The sequence below is a fragment of the Dreissena polymorpha genome, chromosome 13, assembly GCF_020536995.1.
Source record: "Dreissena polymorpha isolate Duluth1 chromosome 13, UMN_Dpol_1.0, whole genome shotgun sequence".
NCBI lineage: Eukaryota > Metazoa > Mollusca > Bivalvia > Myida > Dreissenidae > Dreissena > Dreissena polymorpha.
Window position 1 is genome coordinate 50,912,953 of NC_068367.1, and position 8,970 is coordinate 50,921,922.

The following is an 8,970-nucleotide window of genomic DNA, read 5'->3' on the forward strand; positions in this document are numbered from 1 at the left end:
TTCGTAAATCGGCTTTTTGGTCCGAATGGTTAGTGTTCGATACAAACGCTATCAAAAATAGTGTGGTTTAAAATAAATTTATATATTAAAGATGGAACAACACAAATGGACTTCGACAGAGGGATGGCAGAACAGAAAATGGATGTGTATATCGTTGTAAATGTATTTGTATATGTAAATGGGTTAAAGTTGTCATTAAGTTAAATAGAATTTAATTTTTGATTGGCTGCTGCATTTTGTTTTCATTGTTTACCAAGAAAAATATCACATTCTCGATTCGTTTTTTATTTCTTCTCATATTTTCAATAGGAAAGTATTAAAAGGAACAGTTTAATGTGGAACTATTTTTTACGTGACACAATCGGACCGGTAGTTATTCGGTCCTCAGGAATGTAGAAGACCCGACAAGAATAATTATACTGTTATGTCAATTAATCATTTGTATTTGATAAAAATGTGTCAACGGCATGAAGCAGGATAAATCGAATACATGGTTGGTGCCGAGATGGAGACAGTATATCTGGTTCGGCCCGAAAAAGAAAAATAGGGCTCGCAAAAGCTCGCCCTGCTGTTTTCTTATTCTAAGCCTCACCGGATAAACTTTCTCCATCTCGGCACCAACCATGTATTCTCTATATATGTCACTCAAATGATATTGAAGACGAATATCATTTTGTAATTGTATGACCTCTTTAAACATATATAAGAAAAATGTATATTTAAAAATTCTATTATAACCGACCTTGTATGCATACATGTATGCTTTTGTTAACAATTACTTAAACCAAAGTTCTAAAAAAAAAATTAAAATGAGATCTGATAAATTGAATGCAAATTTTTAAGTTATATGATGGCCTAAGTGCATTTCTTACACATTATTTTGTACTATTTTTGTGTCATTTTCGCATTACTATGCATGCGCTTATTGATTAAATATTGTCAGTTTTGTATATGTTACGATGAACGGAAAATGTTCAAGTTATATGAATAAACTTTCTTTTCTGTTCTGTTCTACTACTTCTTTGCGTATGTCGTAATAAATCCAATGTTTGTGTTGATATATTTTAGCGCGTTTTCTAAATGCATAAATACATGCATACTTGATATATTTTAGTTTTATTTGTATTGTTATTTAGGCCCATCGATTAAAAAAACTGTTAAAACAATAAAAAATTGTCGCGTAACTCACTAGTAGCTAAAATAGCCTGATAATCACTAGCAACAACATCAGCGTAACAACAATACCATCAAAGAGCAAGGTGATACAAACTCATCAATTGTAATGACTTTTGTGACACATAATTGAAGTAACCTAAATACAGACATATTTAATAATCATTTACCAAACACTCCATTATGTACATGCGAAAATGAGGTTGAAAATGTTGAACATGACATGAAAACATTTAAATAGATTACCGTCATATATTCGCAAACAAACATCACAAAGCAATACAAGAAGATGAAACTTGTGCTACACTGACTTAAATATATGAAAGAAAAGCGATTAACTCGGAAGAGGACAACGAACACGAGCGAGGCATGGTATTGTAATGCGCATGGGGGTTAGAGGGTTAAGGTTAGGGTAAGGGTAAGGCTTAGGGGTCGGGTTTGGGTTAGGGTTAGCCTTCACCCTAACCCTAACCTTAACCCGACCCCTAACCCTAACCCTAACCTAACCATAACACAGGCTTATCTCCTCTAATACCATGCCTCGCTTGTTGTTGTTGTCCTCTTCCCGATTAACTCAGTCGAATCATATCAACGTTAAATGGACGTTTGGATTGCAAACGTTTAAACATGGCAAATAGTTTGAAATAGAAGTCATCCGGATGCCAACGTTAGGAAATCAAAGTACTGACAGTACTGGTGTGACGATGCTTTTGAAAAGGATTGATATAAAAGCATCTATTTAAGTTTATCTACATCACCACAATTGTGTATGTGAGTACGAAAATTTTCGGTAGGAAAATAAATGGGTATGAAAATTTTGGATACAAAAATTATGCCCAAACAAATGCCTACGAAAAAAGATTTACCAAAACAAAAATTTGGGTAAAAAAACAAATTGGGTACGAAAAAAAATGGATACGAGCAAAAATTTAGGTAGGAAAAAAACTGGGTACGAAAAAAATTTGGTACGAAAAATGTAGGGTACGAAAAAAAATTGGGTGTACGGGGAAGTAGTACCCGTGGGGAGCTTGATCCATTCCACGAATTTATATGCTGAAACGTAATGTTATAACCCACAAAAGTTTTACTGTAACATAACGTTTTCAAAGATAAGTGGTACAGAAAATACACGTCGATTATGTTTTTAAAGATATTTCTTGTTATATTTGATCGAGAATGTAACCCGCCTGTATATCATACCAAACGTTATATTTCGTTGTTTTCTTTCCTAAGTTAATGATGCTATGTGTACGGACGTGATTTCACATGCCCATGTGCATTAACTTATAATTTTTCTCGTTCGATTATTTTTTTCTCTAATTCAATAAGCTTAGACATGTTTGTTCGTTGAGTACGGCAATAATTTCATGATGATTCCCGAAAGTAGGTACGAGCACATAGTCGTAAGAGCACTTGAATACGTGAGTTCGCCCATGAACACATGGTAAGATTAACTAAATCTCCGCGATATGACCTTATATGTGTTTATAACAGCAAACAATGTCCAACAAACGAATAATTTATCAAACATATTATGTGCACTGACGTGGCTCTGTAATTTCTGTTTGAAAAGTTTATTAAATATCCAAAATGAGAAAGCACGCATAAGAGCGAGTTTCACAGATATGTTACTGCTATTATTTTGTTTATATACAATAGTCGCTACGACGTTTACACATGTCAGGTTCGAAATAATTCGTTTTCTTTACAGAAATACAGAAATTACATAGTTGTTTCATTGATCTATGAACATATAATAGATTGAATATAACTGATTTAAAATTAACGTTTTCAAACTATTATTAAATCTTTTTCCCAGAATATGCTGTCCTATTTATAGCTGAACTTCCTATACCTTTATCAATGACAATCAGCGAGGTATGCCGATTACAAAAATCGAGCTATCTCAATCGGACTGGCTCGGTCTTTTACATAGGTCGCCATTGTGAAGAATATTTTCATGGTATGATAACTTAGACGATGCTTCGCAGCATCGTCAAAAATAATTTTAAATATAGAACTTGTTAGGAGATCAAAAGTCTAGCATTGTCCGGAGTCTATCTGTAACAACTTTACAAATCTCATGAATTCGTTTTATAGCATTTACCGTTATGACGTAACTGGTCTTTGTATCAATGTTTAAACCCGGTGTTAAAAGCTCGTGATATTGTGCCTGACACGAATATGCTATTTTTGTTGAATGAATCGCCATTACGTCACTACACTATTCTATCGCATGACCCACGCTGCGCAAATCTCGTCATCTATCTCTAAGTGTCTTTGTATAGACAAGGGGTCGAAACATTAAAATGGGAGGCGGAAAACTACAACGGGCGAGGCATGGTATGGTATTGCGCAAGGGGGGGTTAGAGGGTTAGGGTTAGGGTTTGGGTTAGTGTTAGGGGTCGGGTTAGGGTTTGGGTTAGCCTAAACCCAACCCTAACCCTAACCCGACCCCTAATCCTAACCCTTACCCTAACCCTTTTTTGGGGTTATCACCCCTGACCATGCCTCGCCCGTTGTAGTTTTCCGCCTCCCCATTAAAATACGTTATCGTAACCATGATAAGATATCTTCAATATTTGTGCGTGTCAAATATTGTTATTTTAATGAACTTAATTGTGACTCAGTTCAAGCAAAAATATTACTGTAAGGTTGTTGCTGTAAGCCAACATTTAGATAATGTAGCATTTATATTATCGAATACTTTAAAAAAAATAATAATTTAAAAATACAATCGTGGTTTTGGTTTTGAAAGAAAGTTGAGAAAATATTGTTCTTTCCTCGTTTCTTTAAGTTTTAAAGTAGTAGATTGTTTGTGATGTATTCATTCAATAATGTGAAGCAGATATACCAAAGAAAACTATTTACACATTTAACACCGATTTGGGTATTACGGTTATCTTGATACTTTGTAAATTAATGCAGGATTTGTTTTCACAAGTCTGCCGGAACGTCCACTTCGACTTAAAACAGGTCTTATATTAGCAAAAGATTCAAGTGAAATCAACATTATGTCCACAAAAATGATATATAAAATGATTTTTTTTTAGATGTATTTGTTATATATTGAAAAGCTTACAAAAGAAATTAATACCGAATTTATTGTATAAAACATCAACGTTTAAATTAATCGAACTATGTAATACTCCTAATATAAATGTTTAAGTCATTACTGTAAGTTAAATCAAATGAGGTGAAGCTATCAGATATGACTTGAAAGCCGCGTTCAAAACCAGTTCTACAGTGTGTTTTTTTGACGAAACAAAAACAGTTGTGGTTAGAATGCTTTCCTGCTTTCAAACAAGGGAGGTAATTCCTTTGCAGCATTTGCATATGCTTTTCACAATTTCTTGTGCATCAACGTTTTGCAAATAGCAAACAGCGATGTAATAAATATATCAACAATACATGTCATTACTTCGTTCCAATACACAAGGTAACATCACTAAACAGTAAGAACAGGCGTTTTAAAGTGGAGTACAATATACAATTATTAAATAATTAACATGTGGTCACAATAAATCAAAGAAATCACATGGTGATAAGGCAATTATAGGTATGGGTAGTTTTGCGCCTTTGTGATGTTTGGAAAAAAACACAATCACAGTATCTTCGCGTGCTATAGTAGCCTACAAAGAGTACAATCAAATGCACAAACAAATATAACCTTTTCGGTGTTGATATATTTATGCAATTCTCTGCATGAATTGTTGCATTCCGTTTGAGACTTGAGCATTCTTCAAAATACAGTAAAAACATAATGTATTAGTGCAAGTGTACTCGAATAGAACTGAGTCAACTCGTTCGAAGTTGAAATGACCGTGGTGACAGGTCGATACTCATCATGCGCCATTGATAAATATTGTATATTGCGTTACCATAATGAGACCAATAAACAATTTTAATTATGATTGGATTTGTACTGGTGCACTTCGAGCGAATAGTGTTTACTTGCAGGAAAATGGTCAAGGGCGTTGTGACGATGCTCCAATATAAAACTTGTATGATATCAGAAAACACACATTTGTTTATTATTAGACCAGAATATATACATTATCATTATGCGATCAGTCTCGGTCATTTTGCATCTCTAGAACACATATGGTTCAACAAAATCCATAGCAGTGCATAGTGTGGGTCTAGACTACACTCAGTTCGTCGACACTAAATTCCATTCATATTTCATTGAACCAAAGGCATGTTTCGTTCTTTTTTGTTTCATTATATTTTTGTCAGGCAATATACAAACATATGTAGTTTATCTATCGCAAAAAGTAAAACATGTTGACGCGTCATTTTTGATATGCTGAATATTGAATACGCCCATATACTTCTCTTCGTCGCAGTACGTACAATAGTGCTTGTATCAATGAATGCTTTGTTAGCACGTAAAAATGCCATGCAGAGTTAATGAGTACATTTTAATTAATATTTAAGAAGTAAAATGTCTCACAATTGTCTCATAAAGCTTTATTTATTTGCTTTGTTTACACTTATATTGTAATGTCATGATATAAATGATATAGGAATTCATTTTCGTTTTTTTGCTTTAATTCAACATTGTGTATTGATTAATGAAGAAAAGAATAGAGCGCGTTAAATAAAGCTCAATTTAAAAGTAACATGATACTTCAAAATTATATAACATATATGTATATGTTTAATGTATTTTGATTTGTCCATGTTATACTTAATGTAACCAAGTGAGCCTCGCATTTGAAAAACGGGGCTAAATGCACGTGCGTCAAGTGTCCTAGATTAGCTATTGAAATATGCACATGCTTATCGGGGACGAAACTTTCAGCCTTAATATTTTCTCGTAAAAGAGACTTCCTTGAAACAAAAAATTCTATTATATCGGAAAGTATCTTGCATTATTGACCTGTGTGAATTGAAAAGGCTTATATCGGACGATACTTTACGCATTTGAATTCAGCCCGGTTTTTCAAATACAAGGCTCAATATCATAAAAATCATTTGAAACAAGGCTATTGTCAAGCAATTTGGTCCCCTACAGGCTCCACCATTGTCAGAAATTCCACCATTTTCAGAATTAAAAAAAATTGGTTGCCATAGCAACCACAATTTTTGACGTAGTAACAAAATGAAATGACGTGCATAATGTCCATATTACCATCAATCCATGTTGGAAGTTTCATGAAAAAATAAGAAGAACTTTTTAAGTTATCGCAGGATCCAGAAAAATGAGACGGACAGACAGACAGACAGACTGACTGACTGACACACAGAGCGCAAACCGTAAGTCCCCTCCGGTTTCACCGGTAGGGGACAAAAAGTCGTTTAAACATAGCCTCACGGGAGTGATGTAGAGAACATTAATTGAGTAATATTTCATAGACGTTTAAAGGAACACATAGGTTTTCACTTTTGAAATGTGTTTATTTAACAATAGTGAATTGATAAATTATTACAATATTGTAATATTGGGTTCACCGGATTGTCACTAATTTAGAGTTTTTCACTAAATGTGTTTGTACTTAACGGCATTATATATATATATATATATATATATATATATATATATATATATATATATATATATATATATATATATATATATATAATACTGATATTAGGAGAATATGTATTTTCCTTTTAACAATAAACATCTTGTATTAGGTGATCATTTGTTTTTTTGTTTTTTTGTTTTAATGTTCTGTGTAATACATTGTTACCTTGGCGGTCTGCCATACAAAACAGGACATGTCCCTTAAAAGTAACATCGTTCTCGGAACACTGCCTTAAATGCATCTGCGTTTAGTGCTCGCAGCTGAAATTTCACTGCGTTTGTATTTTCTGGTATGCGTGTATAACAATCTTGTATATGGTACGACATTCTTTATCGGACTTCCTGAAATTTATTGCAGGCAAAAAGAAATAGGCAATCTTCATTCAACGACTGTTTATTTAAATCTCTCCAGCTGTGAAAAACAATATTACTACACACCTCTTTTAATACTTTTCAAAGCAGTTAGCATTGTATCCCATTCGTTTTAAGATCATCATGGTATGTCCCCTAGGCTCAATGATTTATATTTACAATCTTACGACACCAGGAGGCATAATTGTTTTTGTTTTTCTAAACGCCTACTAAATGCTTTCGTTTAAATATAGATAAATATTTGCAGTAACTATATAATGCCGCTGGAAATAATCATATCCTTTACTAAGTTATTTATCTTTAAATACAAATTGACCATGATTTAATGTTTTCCCTTTGTTATGACGTCATTCGAGTTTTCAGTTTTGAGAGCATATGGTAGCTTAAAATTGAGAAACATGTGTTTACTGCATAAAATATTATTAATCAATCTGAAACAATTAAAGAAAATTCATTATTGCACACACTGCTTTAAAATTGTCAGCATTAACGATTAATTTAAACGCTTTTTTGGGTTATTGAATGGCATTTGGGCATCTGAAGACGTGTATATATGGAAAATGCTTCTGTAGTCGACGCATCTATTTTAGTACAACTGCTAATATTATGAGACATAATTATGTTTGAACATTGCTAACGTACAGCAGATATCCATTAACCCATTTATGCCTAGCGTCTAGAAAAAAGGCCTTGACAGAAAGCGTAGACCCAGATGAGACGCCGCATAATGCGGCGTCTCATCAGGGTCTGCGCTGTTTGCTTAAAGGAATGTCTGTAAGAAATATTCTAAATATAGAAATAAATATACGTGACATCCCTAATTTTGGAAATAAATTGATCCAATTTAGAAGGATGGGAGCGTCCACTAGGCATAAATGGGTTAATTTATCATACGAATCGGTATTCGGGATATATCATTCCATTGTTTAATCCTCAACGTATTTATAAACACGTCTGTTATAGTTTTTGAATTTAGTTTTGATGGAATCGGTTAAAAGTGCAATGCATGACGAAGATACTTTCGGAAAACGTTGCGTTCAAACATGACAAGTGCAAGTTTGATAACACACAAAGTGTTCACACTGAGTAAGGATTGGTCACAAATACCGCATAAATACGTTCATCGATGTTTACACTAAAGTTCAGTCACATTGGTTCACGGAAATACTTGTTTTGACTCTTGAGCCTTCTGCTTTATACTTGTCTTGCTAAGCCTCAGTGACGAATGGTTAATACATATGCTAATTATAACAGAGGTTAAACAGCATAAAACACGTAAAATAGCTCTTGACAAATGCATAACTGTTCATTGTTATGTATTTTTCATTTCCCTATAAACTGTAAGTCACTGTCGTGCACCTAGGCGACCCTGGTTCGCCCCTCTCCTCAGAGCATGTCAGTTTGGTTCGTATTGTAACACTGTGCACAGGACTTGGACTATGTTTGTTAAGGCTTTACATTAAACGTTCAAAGGCTTTGATCTTAAATCTGATCATTTAATAAATGAAAGGTTTGATTTAGGTCTTATATCGTACAATCATAAAAGCTGACTTAAGCGAGAAGTATTATATATTATAATTATTCATTATTACAATTATTGTTATAGTATTTAAAGAGCTAAATATTCGAGTCGAGGTAACCAAACGTCAACGGGATTTTTGCTAAGATCTGTAAGCGGCCATGCGAGTTCGTTCGTTAGAGAACTCATCTTGATAGCAGAAGGTCCCAGAATTTTGTTTCGGACTGATTGCTACCATTTTAACTTCCGGTAACATTTGGAAAAAGAACTCAATATTGCTTAAAACTTCACAAATCTCTATAAATGACAATTGAACATTATCATGCGTAAAATATACTTAGAAATAAAACAAGGCATCAAGACAAATCCAAAG